This window comes from Mirounga leonina, unplaced genomic scaffold, assembly GCF_011800145.1.
Source record: "Mirounga leonina isolate KUSES-001 unplaced genomic scaffold, KU_Mleo_1.0 Mir_170, whole genome shotgun sequence".
NCBI lineage: Eukaryota > Metazoa > Chordata > Mammalia > Carnivora > Phocidae > Mirounga > Mirounga leonina.
In genome coordinates this window covers 21749542-21768572 of record NW_023270433.1, presented here as the reverse complement: position 1 = coordinate 21768572, position 19031 = coordinate 21749542, and the positions used below count along the sequence as shown (strand labels likewise).

The window sequence follows — 19031 nt, the reverse complement described above, 5'->3', positions numbered from 1 at the left end:
ACCAGTGTTGTATAATTTATAAAATCTATTTAATTACATTGTTCTGTCATCCTCATTGCCTTTGGAGTCAAATGGGTTAGGGTGTATGTAAGTCGTAATTCAGTCCCTGACTCTACCTGGGATATCAGATCAGGTCACCTACCTTCTCTGTCCTTCCACTTATCGTTTATAAAATGGATGCAGTGAATACTTGCTAATTGCCTACCCCAGAATCCAATCCCCACCTCTGTCACCCTAACATTATCCATAGTTTTCATTCACGAGTATACCCCTCCCTCATGGATTTCAAATACCCTAGAGGTCACCTGATTCCACTTCCAGTTTCAAGGGTGGATCTTGACTAGATTAGGGAAATCAAGGAGTAAGGCCACCTTGCCTTAGTGATTGATTTACAATGATCATAATCTGATAACCAAAGAGACTGGTTCAAAAACAAGCAAATTCATTACTCCACTATGACTAATGTGAGGCATTGGAGGCTTGCAGGTGAACTGAGCTTTGGGAAAGAAGCTTCCTAGCTCTTATGAGATAATACCTTAAAAAAAAAATTATATTTCTACTTTTGGCCATGATGGAGTAACTGATACCCTGGACTAGCTTTCCCACGATAAACAACTAGAAAACTGGACAAAATATATAAAACAACTATTTCTAGACAACATACAATTGGCACAAGATTGTGACACCTAATAGAAGAAAAACAAATGAGTTGAATCCTATGACTACCCCAGCTTTCTGTATGGAGGCATTTACCAGACATTGACAGAAGGAGGAAGAATCCAAGCAGAGCACAGTGGTCTTAATAAGCTGAGGACACAGAGACCAGAGTTCAGGGAGGCAAAACTGGCTAGAATTTTTTTTTTAAACTGGCTAGAATTTTTATGGAGCACCAGAAAGGAATGAGGTGCATAGATAAATTGTTCCATAAATCTGCATGGGGATTGCCTTGAATGTCTGACCAAATAATAAGCTGTATATTTAAAGCATGAGACTGCCCAAGAGTAAGCAAAGAATATTTATGTGAAGCTGTAAGCTGAACAACTACCAGAACCTTCACCGAGTTAAGAAACACTTCAATCTGACCAACCAAAATGGAGAAACCTCACTGAACGCTCAAGACATTCATTAGGATCTGCAGAAGGCTACACCTTAAGAATAGGGCTTAGCTCTGGATCAAAGGCTACCTTAAATATGCTCAAACAGAGCTTTAAAAATGCCTTGAAAGGACCAAAAATATCTAGAAGTAAATTAATTGCCTTCCAGAATAAAATCCAACACAGATTAAAGAAAGGCAACAAACTCTAGACACTCAACAAGGCAATCATCGCAATGTCCAGAATCCAATAAAAATTATACATGTTCAATGTCATTAGAAATTAGGTAGATGCAAATCAAAACTTCAATGAGATGCTACATCACACCCACTAGAATGGCCCTAATACAAAAATATGGAAAATAACAGGGCAAGGATATTGAGAAATTCCCATATTGCCATTGGAAATATAGAGTGGTACAGCCACTGTGGAAAAACAGTTTGGTGGTTTTTCAATGAATTAAACATAGAATTACTATATGATGTAGCAATCCCACTCTAAGATAAATATACAAAAGAAAAAACAGATTTTTCAAACAAAACATGTACATGAATGCTCATAGCAACACTATTCACAATACCAAAAGGTAGAAACAACCCAAATGTCCATCAACTGATACATGGATAAACAAATGTGGTATGTCCATTCAATGGAATATTATTCAGCCATAAAAAGGAATGATGTACTGATACATTTATGCTATGACATGAAAACTTGAAAACACTGTAGTAAACCAGACACAAAAGATCACATATTGTATGATTCCATTTATATGAAATATTCAGAATAAGCAAGTCCACAGAGACAGAAAGCAATTAGTGGTGGCCAGGAGGTGGGGAAAGGAGGAAATCAGGAATGACTGCTTAATGGGTATATATTCCCTTTTAGGGTGAAAAAATTTTTCTGACACTAGGTAGAGGTGATGGTTGCACAATACTGTGAATATACTTAACACTACTGAATTGTACACTTTAAAATAGTTAAAATGGTAAATTTTATGTTATGTATGCTTTACCACAATTTTTAAAAAATTATGATTATATGTGTCAAAAAGTAGGAAATTCTTATTTTTTTCCTTCCTGTTTGGAACTTTTATTATAAAACAGGGAGAAAAATCAGACAATAGAAACAAACCCATGGATGAAAGAGATGATGGGATACGAAGAAAAGGACTTCATTATTATTATTTTTTTAAATAGGCTCCATACCCAGCATGGAGCCAAACACGGGGCTTGAACTCACAACCCTGAGATCAAGACCTGAGCTGAGATCAAGAGTCAGACTGCGCCACCCAGGTGCCACCCAGGTGCCCCCCTGGTGCTTAACCGACTGAGCTTAACCAACTGAGCCACCCAGGCTTAACCGACTGAGCCACCCAGGTGCCCCCAAAAAAGGACTTTAAAGCAGTGATTTTAACTACATTAAAGTATTGTATTAGTTATGTGTTGCTATGTAACAAATTAACCCAAAATTTAGCAGTGTAAAATGGCTAACACTTATTATCTTATATTTTCCAAGAATCAGAAATTCAGGAATACATTAGTTGGTGCTTCTGACTGAGAACCTAATGATTCCTTATGCAATTAATATGATAAATTTGGCAGTAAATAAAAGACAACAAAATATAAAGGGCAGTAAAACTAAACATGGTCAATACAGAAGTAAAATGGCAAATGTGGCAGTAAATATGAAAAGACATTTCTGCTTTTTTAATTTCTTTGAAAGATAATTGGAAGACTTCTGCTTGTGACAGAGTAAGTCCCCTCCCCTCTGCAGAAAACAACTATAAAACTTAAATAGGAATAAAGTGCTGAGACCTTTATCCCAAGACAAAAACCCAGAAGACTCAAAGAAAGCAGAAAGCTGGGTGATAGACACTGGGGAGGGTATGTGCTCTGGTAAGCGCTGTGAATTGTGCAAGACTGTTGAATCTCAGATCTGTACCTCTGAAACAAATAATGCAATATATGTTAAGAAAAAAAAAAGAAGAAGAAGAAGAAGAAGAAGAAGAAGAAGGTAGCAGGAGGGGAAGAATGAAGCGGGGGAAATCGGAGGGGTAGACGAATCATGAGAGACGATGGACTCTGAAAAACAAACTGAGGGTTCTAGAGGGGAGGGGGGTGGGAGGATGGGTTAGCCTGGTGGTGGGTATTGAGGAGGGCACGTTCTGCATGGAGCACTGAGTGTTATGCACAAACAATGAATCATGGAACATTACATCTAAAACTAATGATGTAATGTAGGGGATTAACATAAGAATAAAAAAAAAAAAGAGAAGAAAGCAGAAAGCTTGTGTTACCTCCTACAGGAGACACAAAAGTCACTAGGTAAGGCTTCTCTGGTTATGTCACCTGCTGGAATAATCTCAGGAGAAAAGCAATAGGGTTCACATAAAGAACTTAGATGAGACCCATCTTAGCACACACTGGGGAAAAAATGAAGGTCAAACAAAATAGTGTTGATACATGAATTCATTTTTAGACTTGTTTGCAAATCAAAAATTTGCTATTAGATCACCGAGGAAAAAGTGAAATATCTGTCCCTATGGAGTTGAACATGGAGCGAAATTCTAAAATTCTCCATTTAGCAGCTCTTCCATGGCATCAAACTGATCCCCTTCCAGCCAGTTGGGATGCTCCCAGCAACTGATAACCAAGAGCCATTTGAGAGCTGTGGGAAGTCTCTCCAGACAACTTTCTTAGACAATGTCACTAAGCTTCTTGTTTCCATGAGCACCAAATTAATTTGTTTTAAAAAGATTTCCTATGACCTCACATGTTTTTAAATTTGGGGCTTGTCATGTCTTATTTAGAAAGTCAGCACAGCCCATGTCTGAGCAAAGTAACGTGATACAACAGAATAACGGAGTGTGAAGCTCCCCCCCACCCCCCGCCCCACCCTGGTTGTGCTGGGAACCAGGACATGGCAGAAGCACGTGCTCACCATGAAGGTAGAACAAGGGAGGTGCGTGGAGGTGAGTGTGGGAATCTTAAGAGAGAATAATGTTCCTGTAAACCAAGTGAAACAAATTAAGATTCAAAAATTCAGTGATGCTATACTGTGACAACATCAATTAAGGGTTAAGCCTCCTCTGCTCTTTAGGGGTCAATGTGGTTAAAACCTCTTGCCTTCTTTGGGATTTAGACATACTTACTGGCCCTCTCCTGCACTGATTCCCAGCCCTTGCTGTACAATGGAATCACCTGGGCAGCTTCAGAAACTACTCATTCCTGGGACTCATTCCCAGAAATTCTGACTTACTTGCTCTAGAGTGAGCCTGGGCATCAGCTTATTGTAATGTCCCCTGCTGATTCTCACGTGCAGCAAAGTTTGAGAATAAGGTCTCCACTGCTTTGTGACATAAAGTGTGGTCTGAAGAGCTAATTAGAAATGCAAATCTCAGGCAACATCTGGATCCACAGAATCAGAATCTCCACTTTACTAAAACCCCCACGTGCCTCAAATGCAAACTCAGTGTGAGACATTGCTTGATTTTCCTGATCCCCCTTCCATTCTTCAGAGCAGTAGCTCACCCTGGGCTTTACGTTAGAATCGTCTGGAAAGCCTTTTTAAAAATACTGAGGTATGGGTCCTCCTTCCAGAGATTCTGATAGAGTGTGGCCCAGGCATGGTTTTTTGGGTTTTTAAATTTTCATTAAAAAACAACAACAACAACCTTCCCAAGGGATTTTAATATAAATTCAGGGCTGAGAACCATTGCTATAGAGATATTTTTTTTCTTCTTTTAATTTAACAGCCTTTAGTGTAACAACAACTTCTGTTAAAAATTTAGGTTCCTTGGAAGAGGTAACACTTTTGTTATTTTCCAACATCAGATATGAAACCTTAATGTGCAAAAGCAACCATTGTGTTTCTTCTTAGAAAATCCAGAGTCCCTGTGCCTCAACCTCAGAGAGTTTCCTTTGGTAAGTCGGGAACAGGGTCCAGAATCTGCAACTTTTACAAGCCATGGTTGGAATTCTGACGTGTGTGCTTTTTGCATCATAGTTAGAAAATCACTGCTTTAGTATGGCAAAAGAATCAGAGAGTAGACTTTGATGGGCATAAGGAGAGAAAGGGGAGCATGTAAGCGCCAAGAGTTCAGGGTGAAGGAGCAGAAAGAAGTAATGCAGGCTAAGCAAAAGATGGAGCCCCGAAGGTCACTAAGAGAAAGATGGAACTGTATGGAACAATTCCCGGGAACCAGCCATAAAGATCAAGGCTGTCGGGACGCCTGGGTGGCTCAGTCGGTTAGGCGTCTGCCTTCAGCTCAGGTCATGATCCCGGGGTCCTGGGATCGAGTCCCGCATCAGGCTCCCTGCTCCACGGGGAGCCTGCTTCTCCCTCTGCCTCTGCCTCTCTCTCTCTGTCTCTCATGAATAAATAAATAAAATCTTAAAAAAAAAAAAAGATCAAGGCTGTCTGTACAGGCTACTTTCTGTCTGAGCAACTCCATGTTGCTGTCTGATCACAGTGAGCACCATCTTGCAAGCCTCGAGACAGGGAGACCATTTACGCTATTAATTGCTACTTCCCAGGGCCCTGAGGTTTTCCCTTTCTCTTTTGACCCACCAGATTAAGAATTAGAAGAAACAGAAGAACTCAACCTGAAAGAATACTGTTCAAAACCCCACATCCATCAATGCACCTTGCCTCATAGAAGCAAAGTGTGTGAACGACTGTACATTGAATTCTTATAAATCAAATGATAGTTTGAATCGCTATGCAACATCACTAATGATCAGAAAACTGCAAATCAAAATCACAATCAGGTATCAACTCACGTCTGTGAGGATATCTATTATCAGATTTTTAAATTTTTTTAAGTAATCTCTACATCCAATGTGGGGCTCGAACTCACAACCCCAAGATCAGGAGTCATGTGCTCTACCAACTGAGCCAGCCTGGTACCCCCAGACATCTATTATCAAAAAGACAATAGACAAATTTTGGTGAGGATGTATTAAAAGGAGAACCTTTGTGTACCTGTTAGTGGAAATGTAAATTAGTACAGCCTTTATAGAAACTATTATGGAGCTTCCTTAAATAATTAAAAATAGAACTATCAGATGATCCAGCAATCCTACTTCTGAGTATATATCCGAAGGAAATGAAATAAGTATCTCAAAGAGATATCTGCACTCCCATGTTCATTGCAGCATTGTTCATGGTGACCAAGATATAGATGCAACCTAAGTGTCTATCAATGAATAAATGAATAAAGAAAATGGAATCTTATACAGCCATAAAAGGAAATCTTGTCACTTGCAACCACATGGATGAACCTGGAGGACATTATGCTAAGTGCAATAAGCCAGACACAGAAAGATAGATACTCTAGAATTTCACTTATATGTGGAATCTAAAAAAGTCAACTCACAGAAACAGAGACTAGATAAGACCACTAGGGATTAGGTAGGAATGGGGCAAATGGGGAGATGCTGGTCAAATGTAATAAACTTCCAGTTATAAGATGAATAAGATCTGGGGATCTAATGTACAGCATGGTGACTATAGTTAATAATACTGTATTCTACACGAGAAAGTTGCTAAGAGAGTAAATCTTAAATGTTTTCACCACCAACCCCCACGCAGAAAGGTAACTATGTAAGGTGACGGATGTGTTAATTAGCTTGACTGTGGCAATCATTTCACAATATATATTTATATCAAATTATTGTACTGTACACATTAAGTACACATAATTTTTATTTGTCAACTATACCTCAATAAAGCTGGTGGGAAAAATCACTTTGGCAGGGGAAACGGACTTGCAATTTTAAAGACTCCCCTGATGAATTCTGCTTATCTGATCTTCTTAATGAAGGACATGCATTTAATATTGACAGTTCATAGGGTTATTACTGGATTAAAGGGGGAAATGCATTTAAAACATTATGACGGTCCCTGGCACATAGAAATTTTAAAAAATTAGATATTATTTTTACTACGATGATGGAATTTGTCTAAGCTAAACCTCAGAAGACCTGTCTCAGGGGTCATCACCAGTCCTAGGAGGCTTAATGAGATTTATGTCTATAAGAGCTTGCAGACAGGAACACAGTCAGGCAAAACCACAATTTGTCAATGATTGACCAAATGAAAGCTCCTTAGAGACAGCCCAAGTGAGTAGAACAACAGTGATTCATTTTCCCTAACAAATCCATTCATAAAACATTTGGTCTCATTCAATGAGAACTTACTATGAAAACACATGGCTTTAAATCTCATTAAATCCCTAATTGTTATTAGTTGCACTTCACTGATGGGAAACTTCTAGAAAGGGACAAAGCAACTACTAAGATCTGGGTGTGTCTCCCTAGACCCGACTGCAACCACTCCATACCTTCCACCTTCCTGACTAATTGTCCCAACAAATGTTCCCTTTGCCACACTATCAGAACAAGCACAGACAAGTTGCTTGGAAGGTGACACTCAGCCATGCTGAAATGAGACCTAAATCCCCTGAAACAACCACAGATTACAGAATATAAAGCTCTTTTTCTAAAAGGTTCCAAACTAGAAATTGGGAAGATAGCAGCTATTCATTCAGGAGCTCAAGAGACCTCTCAACTCGGCTGAGCCTGATTTACCTCTTTGTTTATGGAGTGACAATCTTCATGATGAGTTGGGATGTCAGGCAGAGCTAGAAGATCTTACCCACTGGAGGACTCCATTAACAGTCTGAGCCCTTGTCCTACCAGCTCGAACTCACACCTACCTGCCTTCCTCCACACTTAACACAGCGCGCCCGTCTGCAGACCTAACCCCACAGACTGCCCCGTGCTTCTTCTATGAAGGGTACACAGCCACAGTGTGATGATTTGATGTATGTATACTTGGTCAAATGGTCACCACCATCAAGCTAATTAACACATCCACCACCTCACATAGTTACCTGTTTATGTGTATACGTGTCTGGTTGAGAACATTTAAGTTTTATTTTCTTAGCACCTTTCAAAAATAGAATACAGTATTATTTAGTCACCATGCTGTACATTAGATACTCAGAACTTATTCATCTTATAACTGGCAGTTTAGACCCTTTGACCAGCATCTCCTCATTTTCCCCATCCCAGCCCCGGCACCCAGCATTCTAGTCTCTGTTTCTGTGAGTGGACTTTTTTAGATTCCACAAGTAAATGAGATCACACAGTCCGTCCCTTCATTCTTAGTCGTGGTGCCCTATCTGTATTTGCTGCATCCCAGATTTGAGGTTGGAGGCCCTATTACACTCACTGTCCTTGTGGGGTGTTCTCAAATACCGGAGGCTGACATTTGGTGGGGATTTGCACCCAGAGTGGGACCACAAAATGATATCTGCAGGGCCAGGTAAACCAGCCTCTGATTGGAGCACTTAAGGAAATGAAATCCCAGCAGGATTCTGATTTTCCTCCTTAATTAGCTTCCTCCATTCCCTTAAGCATTTGCTCCCTTAGCGAGATCCTACCCCATTAACTCCCCTTTGTCTTGGCTCAAGGGTGTTACGTAAATACCTGGAAGCAAGACCGCCTGTAGCTTGAGAGGGCTTTTTTGCGGCCCACAGCAGGCTCCCGGGCTAGACAGCTTCTGCTAATGCTAATTGGACGGCTTGTGTCACAGTTTCTGTCCCCAGGAGAGATGCTGCTCTGCCTGCCTGAGCTCCTGCCAAAGGAGCCCTAGAGTTCCTGCTCAAAGAACTTCTATAAACGCGCATTTATTCCCAGCCAGTCTCCCGAGGGGTCAGCAAGTGTTTATTTTAGCCACGTTAAAGGACTTGTTTTCCCAGGACCTCTAGGTGTCCTGAAATGGGAAGTTCAAAGGATAAAAAGAATATACCCGTAACTATAATAATATTAATCCCATTTTTTAAAGTCAGATTAAGGCAACTGAAATTATCGATCAAATAGAACCAATGTTAATTCTAGAAATAAATGTTATAAATCTCATCACCATGTTAAAGTTAAAATCACACATAATAAGATAAGAACACTGAAATCTAGTGATCCTTGGAATCTCTGTTTCTATCACAACAGCTTCTCCCTCTCCTGAAACTTGACTGTTCTGTCAGGCTTTATTGCTATGTTAATTTTTTGAAGAAGAAAATGGGGAAAGTTTAGAGACAGGAGAAGAGAAGTGAGGAGGGAAGAGGCACCTTTTCACTTTTTCTATATTAGGGAATCTGAATCTATTTCTTTGGCTGAATTATGCTTCCAGGTGAAACACTGCTGGATAATATAATGCAGAATGCTACAGTTGAAATGTTTATCTTTGTTTTCCTCACGTTGGATGAAGCTAGGAATTCATTCATTCATTCATTCATCAATATGTATTGGGGTTAGGATGAACATGTATATATGATTTGTTATCCGAACATGGATAGTCTAGAGAATGAAAGGGATGCTTTATTATTTCTACCAAGACAGAAGGACATACCAGGACTGTTCTGAACAAAATGGGAGGTATGGTCACCTTAATAATTGAACACTTCCTCTATACCTGGTGTAAAATCAGAAAATGTCTATGGGGTGCGTAAAGGGGCTATTCTTCATTCCTAGTTTCAAAACTCCCACCTTTTCTCAAAATACCAAAAGGTTCTGCTAAAACCTATTGGTTCTTTCAGGTAAAATAAAAATAGTGCTAAAGTCTTTCAACCACTGATTTTTCTAGCTTGAAACAATTCTCTCGACCCAAATAGGATCCAATTTTCCCCCTATAATTTCTGAGAACAGGTTGAATTTTGATAGGTAATTCTATATTTAATTACACTGATAAACGATTAGCAGCTCATTGAGACCCAATCTTACCCAAAAAACCTACTGTTCTCCCTCAAAAATGAGGAAATTACTGTCTCACCATTCAAGGGAAAATAGTCAAGACAAAGTACAAAAACTCATATATATATACATACATATGAGTTTATGAGTGTATATATATATATATATATATACACACACACATATACATGCGCATACAAATACAAACATATACATTCAGTTTTGGAAAGATTTGAGCATATCTGATGTTAGTTCATAGTTCATGTTTTCAGAGAACAATATTTATAGTTTAGAAATAAATTTTGCCCACCTGGCTTAGACAGTACCACTAGCCCCAGCTTACAGTTGAGGAAATTAACTACTGACACAGATAGGCACTCAAAACTCCTAACCCTGATTCCATCACTCTTCTTACAATAAAACAATAACTCATTACAGATGTTTAAGTGACAACATTGTCAAAAATTCCTTATACTTCCATCAAACTTAAAACTTTTCAAAGCATTTTCCCATTGACTCAATATACATGAAGGGACTGCCATGTGCCATGCACTGACTAGATACTGGAGGCACAAAGGGGAATAAAACTGTCCCTGAGCATAAGGAACTGGAACTCTGATATATAAGACAGACAAGGAAACAGGTCTAGTTCAGTTGATAAAGTAAAATGAAGGAGCTGCAAACTATGCCAAGAGCCACACAACAGAGAGCCCCAAGGCCAGGCTGTGGGGACCACACAAGGCATCCCAAGGATGTAATGCTTGCAAGAGAAATGGGAGTTTGCTAGGAGGACAAGCTGCACATGCGCTCATGACCTGAAGTCAGGGAACAGCAGATTAGGTTAAAGCAATAGTAAGTTGTTTGTAAACAGCTGTAGCAAAAGATGTATTTCAAGATAGGATGCTGGATCATTGGTGAGGCCCAGGATGGGAGCCTGGAGTGTTTGGCTTAGGAAGTTGAAATTCATTTTATAGGCCTAGGGTGCCAATGAAAGGAGAAGGAAGTGATGGGGGAGACAGTGAGACAGCCAGGGAAGCAAACACATGAGGCTTGGTTGGGATCTAAATTTAAGAGAATGGAGGGGAAGGATTGCCAGGAGACAAATGTATTGAAGACAGAAGTTGGTAGGATTTGGGGTCTGGATGTGGATGTGGAAGATGAGGGATAAGAAGAAAACAAATGTACCTCTAAATTCTTCGAGGAACTGGGTGATTAGATTTCATGAACCAAGACAGGGCACGTAGAGGGATGAGCAGATTTCTGAGAGACACTAAGAAGTTCAGTTTTATATCTATTGAGTGTATATACTGAGTGTAAGGCCCATAGAACTGTCAAGTGGCGAGACCTAGAGGAAACAGACAGTAGACTCGGGAAGCTCCAGAGAAAATTCTAGACAGTAGTTTCAGCTTTGAAGGCCACAGGTGAGGCAAATACAGAAGGCCATTCACTGAAGAGGGAAGCAGAAGAACCTTTCCACTGGGGAGAGGGGAGAGGAGTTTAAACAATAGAATGTTATTATAGTGTTTTGTTTTATTAGAAACCAATTATTTGAAAACAGATGTTTTAATTAATATGTAGCAAAACACTTCCCCATCCTTTGTTTTATTAAGAGGTCTACACATACCTCCATGATATTTCCCCTAAAAAATGGACTTTGAACCACATATATGGAAAAACAAGATTGGAGGAAATCTTTCTTCCATGATGTCAAATTGATGAATGTGTGATGACCTTTCAGAGGGAGAGATGCACTCGGGGGAAAAGGGGCATATTTCTAGAAGCCCCATAGGACCGACCTTCAAAGTTTCTTGACAGTTCCAAGACACCCTCTGAGATCACAACATTTCGTTCTAGCTTCTCCATGTACTTGTAGCTAAACAAATTGTTGCAAAGTCCACCCATGTTCCCATCCGTTTCACAGATCACATGTAGATTTCCCCATGGCCAGCAAGAAAGCCAAAGAATGACTGAAACCCCTAGCTAGCCCTGGGAAACAGGCCACACAGTGAGGAAGAGGGAAGTTATTTCCCTAAGCGTCCTGTAGTGAAGTCACTTTTGGCTCCATTCCGATTGTACAAATGGCCTGTGAGATTGGATCCCTTCATCTCAAGAAACAGCTTCCTACAGTGTGAATATGGTTCTGACCTTGGACCAAATTATGTCCACTGCCACCCCCCACCCCCAAATTCATATGTTGAAGTTTTAACCCTCAGTACCTCAGAATGCAATTGTGTTTGGAGATAAGGTCTTTAAAGAGGCAAGTAAGTTAAAATAAGGTCTTTAGGCTGGACAGTAATCCAATATGACTAATGTCTCTATAAGAAGAGATTTGGACACAGATATGCACAAAAGAAAGACCATGGAAGATACAACAAGAAGGTGGCCACCTGCAAGATAAGGAAAGAGGCCTCTGAAGAAACCAAACCTGCCGACACCTTGATTGATCTTGGACTTCTAGCCTCCACAATTGTGAGAAAATAAATTTCTGTTGTTTAAGCCACCTAGTTTGTGATACTTTGTCATGCATGCCTAGAAACCAATACAGGCAATTATAAATGTGGTATCAAACATGTGCCAAGGATTTCCCAAGATGAAGTTACATGGAAAAAAAAAAAAAATCAGGCTTATTTTCCAATTAAGGGTATTGATGATGCACAACTGTATTGTGTCAAAATATGTTCATTGATTTATAAGCTCTAGAGAAGTCTAACCATCCCCGAGAGAAGCGAGCGTGTGGGCACTTGAGCTCTGTATCATCATTGCTATAGAATTCACTGACAGAGTTCCATGGACTTCCACCCTGTCTGTGGCTCAGATGGGATTTGGCCCTGTGTCTGTTATACCTTAAGATGTAGTGAACCGCTTTGGGCAGATTGTATTGGGTTGATTTCTGCGAAACTCTTAATATTTGAAACACAAAATCCTGAAGGTAATATGACATTTCAAAAGCAGCAAGAAAAAATTGTGGATAATGTCTCTGCTTGTGTGACAAGTCACTTTTTTCCCCTCTTCTTTCTCCTTCAATATGTCACCAAGTCCTATGGACACAGCTTTTGAAATTGGCCTCACCTCTGTTTCCCCACTCATACTGACTGTGACTGCCTTCATCCAAACCTGTATGATTGCTGGCCCTTTCTGCTGTCCGCCTAACTAAACTTTTCGGAGGGAACGCAACAGTGTGTAAAGGTTAAGGGACACAGTCGCTTGAGCTAGAGTCCCAGCTCTGCCCTTGACAAATTGTGTGACCTCACTCAAATCTAAGCCTCAAATTTTCGTAATTAAAACAGAGGTAATAATAGTACTTTCCTCATAAGGCTGTTGGAGAATTTAGTGAAATAACAAGTAAAAAGCATTTGGGGTAGTACATAGTAGGATACTCAGAAAATAGTAGGTATGCTATTACTAACCTTTTAAAATCCATCACCTTACAACGTTTTGTCATGCTCTCTTCTGCATAATTCCACCAGCCAAGATTTTCTTGTGCTTGGCTTTCTTGTAATTGGTATTATGAAAACAACAGACACGTTGAATTTTCTGTTTCAAATATCACTAGTTTCTCCCACCCGAGTCTCCTCAATGAAGCGGCCCAAGCTCCCCATGTGAAAACCCCAGTCCTCACTGACATTTTCCAAGTCCCTGCTGTAACCTGTTCTCCCTGCCACACCAAGCTCCTGAGTTCTTTTTCCAAAGCGCAGAACTCATCTTTAAAATCCTTCAGGGGCCTATTCCGGTTCGTGAGCTGAAACCCAGATGCTTCCACGTGGCCCACAGTGCCTTCGTCAAGCTGCCTGCACCTCCCATTCTCACCTCCAGCCCTGAGGCCCAGCCCAGGGCCTAAGGAACAGCAGATGCTCAGCAAATGTTTGGTTAATGAGAGGAGCGCCTGAGAAACACGTGAGCTCCGAGGCTTGTTTCTTCTCCACCAGCATCAGCCTGCTGTAGTGGAAGTTTCCTAGGGCTGCCGTTACAGACGACCACAAATTTCGAGGCTTCCAACAACGGAAAGTTATTGCCCCACAGATCTGAAGACCCGGAGTCCGAGATCAAAGTGCTGGCAGGGTCGTGCTCCCTCTCAAAATTCTACGGGAGAGTCCTTCCTTGCCTCTTCCAGCTTCTGTGTCCCCAGGCCCTCCTTGGTCTGTGGCTGCCTCTCTCTGGTCTCGTCCTGCATCTTCATGTGGCCTTCTTCCCTGTGTCTCTTCTGTGTCTCTGTGACTCAATTTCCCTCTCTTTTCTCTTATAAGGACCCCAGTCAGTGGACTTAGGACTCACCCTAAAACCAGGATGACCTCATCTTGCGATGCTTAACTTGACAATATACACAAAGTTCCTACTTCTTAATAAAGTCACATTCACAAGTACCTGGGGTTAAGACTTGGACATATTTTTTGGGAAACACAACTACAAACAAACTACAATAGTCAAGAGTAAGAGAGATCAAAAAGGGAGGTGTGGGAGCGCCTGGGTGGCTCAGATGGTTAAGCGTCTGCCTTCGGCTCAGGTCATGATCCCAGGGTCCTGGGATCGAGCCCCGCATCGAGCTCCCTGCTTGGCGGGGAGCCTGCTTCTCCCTCTCCCTCTACTGTTCCCCCTGCTTGTGCTCTCTCACTCTCTCTATCAAATAAATAAATAAAATCTTTAAAAAAAAAAAAAAGGGAGGTGTGATTAGAAAACGGAGAGCTTTGACCGTGCCCAGGAAGGAAATGGGATTTGCACCTGCAGTTCCGAGACCAGAGCTGTCTGGGTGCTGAGCGTGCCATCTGGCGAGAGCCGTCGAGCAAGCCCAGGCAGCAGGGGAACAGTGTTTTCTGCCCGGCTCTCTCGTTCCACATCTACTTGTTAATGGTTTTTGTTTTTGTCCTATGAACGATTATTTATTAATAAGGCAAATTCGAGAAAAGAAAAAAAAAATCACATGAATCCCAGCACTCTTGCATCTTTTTCCCCCCATATTTAGGTTTTCATTTGGGTTTTGTTATTTTTTTAATGAGTAAGCTTACACTAGTATACAATTTGTACCCTGCTTTTGCCTTATAACAAAATTATTAAAATCAAAATTATTTCCATTGTATAATATACTCTCTATATTTTCTCTTAATGTATTTTAAATTTAGTTTCATATTTTTCAAAATTACACCTGCACAAAACTTAGTTTATAGGGTTTGTTACGAAGATAAAAATAAATCACAAACCAACAAACAAAAAACAAAAACGGCAATCCTCTGTATCACAGAGCCCTCCCAGGTCCTGCTGCCCAAAGACAACCACTTTAAAGAATTCTCGGCTGATTCTTTAAATGTTTATTTCCATATGTCTTGATAGCATGCTTATAGTAATATTTCTTGATTTCTCGGTTTTAGGTGTTATTTATTGTCTGTTCGGCACCTCTGCAGCTCTCCCCCATTTCCACCATCACCACGATCACTAACACACACACACACAATCACACATATCTTATCTCCCTGTACTTGCGACACGTTTATACATTAATTACAGTTAGATCAATAGACAGTGTTGACATTATCTGTAGCTGAGCCAGGAAGTGGTGCTATAATCACTTGTTTCATTCTTAAACAACTGTTGCCTTCTACAGTATTAAGAATTGCATTTTTTGCTTTGTTTGCTGTATATTCATCACTAACACATTTTTGAATTCTCCTCCGTTGTCTAAATCTCCTTTCAAGACTCTATTACTGTCTTCTTTTGGAGCCTTATCTCCCGGAGCTAACTGATGTGTTTCCATGAGCTCGATAGCTCCCTATGTCAGCTACCCAGCTGCCCTCCTGGGATCTCCCTTGACCCTCACCTTGAGGAGCCCCTTCACCTCCATCTCCCATGGGATTTCCTGTTTCCCAGGCCCCATGTTTTCCTTTTTATTATTTACTCTCTCATCGTGGTAGAGCATCTCCTTCAGTAAGTTCCTGGGAAAGGATGCTTTGATGGTAAATTCCTAGAGACCCTGCATGTCTGAAAACATCTTCAGTCTCTCTCACAGTTAACTGATATTCTCCCGGGAATAGAATCAAAGTCAGAAATAATTTTCATTCAGAGTTTGTAAGAAAAGCCTCCAGGCATCTCTAGCGTCCTCTGGTTGCTGTTAAGAAAACCAAAATCATTCACTGCCAACATCTCCGCCCAACGACCCCCTCCTGTACCTCCGAGCTTATAGGATTTTCTCCTTGTTGCCAGAGTTCTGTAATTTCATGATCATGAGGGTACCAGCCTAGCGCAGGAAACTCACTGTACTCCCAGATGACATTTTTTGTGGGCTTTTTAATAAAGGAACTGGACACACAGGCCACGATGAAAGGCACCCAGGGATCTGGAGGCCCTTTAGGACTAGCAAGTGTAGAGACTTCAGAGCACCATTTGACGTGAAGGGGCAGCGCAAAGAGAAATGTCTGATTCAGATTCTGCTTGTGTATTGCAGCTCTGGACAGAGGGGGTTGCGGTACAGCAACAAGAGTGTTCACTGCTAGGACTGTGCATGATCTTGTCATAGTCTGGGTCATCTGGTTGTGATAAGAGCAAAACCACATTCGTGTCCTCACTCACATGGTCTCCTGGTGAGTGCTTGTCAGCTGTGTCTTGGTCTCTGGCTGATCAGATTCTCCCTCCTACGTTCACAAAGAAAAAAAATGCCTTCCTTTTGCTCAGCACAAGGGTACGTGTCAGATGTGGTTATGCAAAGAAGATTAATTGGTAGAACTTAGCTGTTGCAACTTAGTTGGTAGAGAAGGAAGAAAGTCCAGCTGCCCAGCTGGGAGGAAGTATAGCCTTTGGCCCACTCCTCCAGGTTCCTGTTACTTTGGGCAAGAAGAACGCAAACAATTGGTTTTGTCTCTGGAAGGCCTTTCAGATAGCCTTTCCAAGTAAAACATACATGAACAGGTCATGAAGGAAAAGCATCATCCAAAGGACCCAGGATGGGCCAATGTGGGTCCCCATAGGGCCACTAGCCTCTATAAAAGTATCTTTGTATGAGCTAGAGAAAGACAACACTTCTGTGGGGACATCAGAAAAAGATGTCCACTCTGGACAGAGCCAGCCCTGCGGGAGCACAGCTCAATGAGCAGAGCCGGGCTAGACGCCAACCGCCATTTACTCCTCAGTCAGGCCCTTTTGTCTGTCAAATGGACAAGCTTTACAACTATTTAGAGCGGTCCCAGGTCTTCATTCACAGAATGCAACAAATTTGTCAGAGTTTGGACCATGACACCAGAGAGAGGGGTCCGTCGTCACCCTCCCAGAGCTGACTCAGAGTAAAACAATAACAGATTTGGGGAAGCTAAAAATGCAGGAGGACGAAAAATAAACAAGTTGGCAGACCCAAGAAAGGTGAATCCTAAACCAGCAACAAGGAAAGTCAAGACACCACCAGAATTACACCACAAAGAGACCCTCACCACAGAAAGAACTCCCAAAATGCTATCAGAATTCCCATTCCAAAGGGGATCAGACGTAGCTTCTCCCATTTCCCTCATATGTCCTTTACTTTGAAGCAAGTGTTGCCTACAATAGTAAGAGTGTTGTTTTTCAAGGGAGACCACCAGAAGCCTGGCAGGGACCCTGCTAACCCTCCAGAGCAGTAGCTACAGAGCTGACTGCAAGAGCATAGGAAGCCCACCCAGCATTTAGCTCCCTCTGATAACTTGAGCTCAGGTGGGATGGAGGGCAAGTTGTTTTGTAGGGCTAGCAGATAGAGGGATGGGTTCATAATCTCCAAATGGGGTTATAGAAAGCTACAAAGTCTTTGGTGGAAGGGTTCCAAGGCAAAGTAACCTCTGACATCCCTTGTCATCCAGGTTTTCAGAAGCATCGGAACAACACGGTCCATTATGCTTCTCAGGAAGCTCGTGGCTGCAGGGACTTTGGCAAACCACCAGTCCATACCTCTTGCAGCTCCTACCCCATCCTCCCAGGCCCTGAAAAAGGGTTTTATCAGGAGCTCACTTTCGCATTCCTGGCAATTTAGCTCAGCTAAGAATAAAGAATACTCGGAACAGTAGATCGAAAGTCTAAGTTCTGTGGGGAGCGCTCATTGTGGTATTGCATCTAACATCTTGTTGCAGCTCCGTGTGGGCACTGGGGAGATTTCCAGGAACATGGAAGTCTTTGTCTTCCCCCAATATTTCAGCATTAGAGTCCCTGAGACCTTTTCAGGAGATCCAGAGGTCAAAACTAATTTTATAATACTAAGATATCATGTGTTTTTGCACCGCATCCCTATTTGGACTGATGGGACAAAAGCAATGGTGGGTGAAACTGTTGGCACAAATCAAGGCAGGGACATCAAAATGTACCAAGAGGCCAGCAGTCACTGTATTCTCTACTGCCACACACAAGAGGGAGAGCCAGCTTCACTTTACAATGTCTTTGATGGGGCGCCTGGGTGGCTCAGTTGGTTAAGCGACTGCCTTCGGCTCAGGTCATGATCCTGGAGTCCCGGGATCGAGTCCCGCATCGGGCTCCCTGCTCGGCAGGGAGCCTGCTTCTCCCTCTGACCCTCCCCCCTCTCATGTGCTCTCTCTCTCTCTCATTCTCTCTGTCTCAAATAAATAAATAAAATCTTTAAAAAAAAAAAAAACAAAAAAACAATGTCTTTGATGAAGCAGTAAAAAGTATAACTTTCATTAACTCTTGGTTCTTTTTCATATTCTGTCTGATGAATTTGCCAGTATGCATGAAGTTAATGCATAACAAAGTCCTATGTTTGTCTCAGAGAAAAGCACCTGAATTTTAATTTTGAATTTCAAGCTGAATTAGCTACTTTTCTTTTTTCATGAAGCATGATTTTTACTTGAAAGGAAGCTGAAAGACAAATATTCATATTCAGATTTGGGCGTTTGACAGATATTCTTCTGAAAATTAAAAAGCGAATCCATCACATGGAAAGTATCTGTTGCCAATTACAAAATTTGAGCTTTCAAGCAAAAATTACAATTTTGGAAAATTTGTACCTGTTATCATGAAAATGACAGCTTCCCAGTACTTCTATCTTTAAGTTGCTTAAATTGTTTTTCTGAGACTGGTGCTGAAATGAACAGTTGGGATGTTTTGATGTTATATAATATGTCAACATTTGGGGCGCCTGGGTGGCTCAGTTGTTAAGCGGCTGCCTTCGGCTCAGGTCGTGGTCCCAGGGTCCTGGGATTGAGCCCTGCATCAGGCTCCCTGCTCG

At 41.4% G+C, this 19031-nt stretch overlaps 1 protein-coding gene across 2 annotated transcripts in view; it reads right to left on the bottom strand.

Moving 5' to 3' along the window:
* Positions 1-19031, bottom strand: part of LPAR1 (lysophosphatidic acid receptor 1) — a 296026-nt gene that overhangs the window by 169769 nt on the left and 107226 nt on the right. The window lies entirely within an intron of this gene.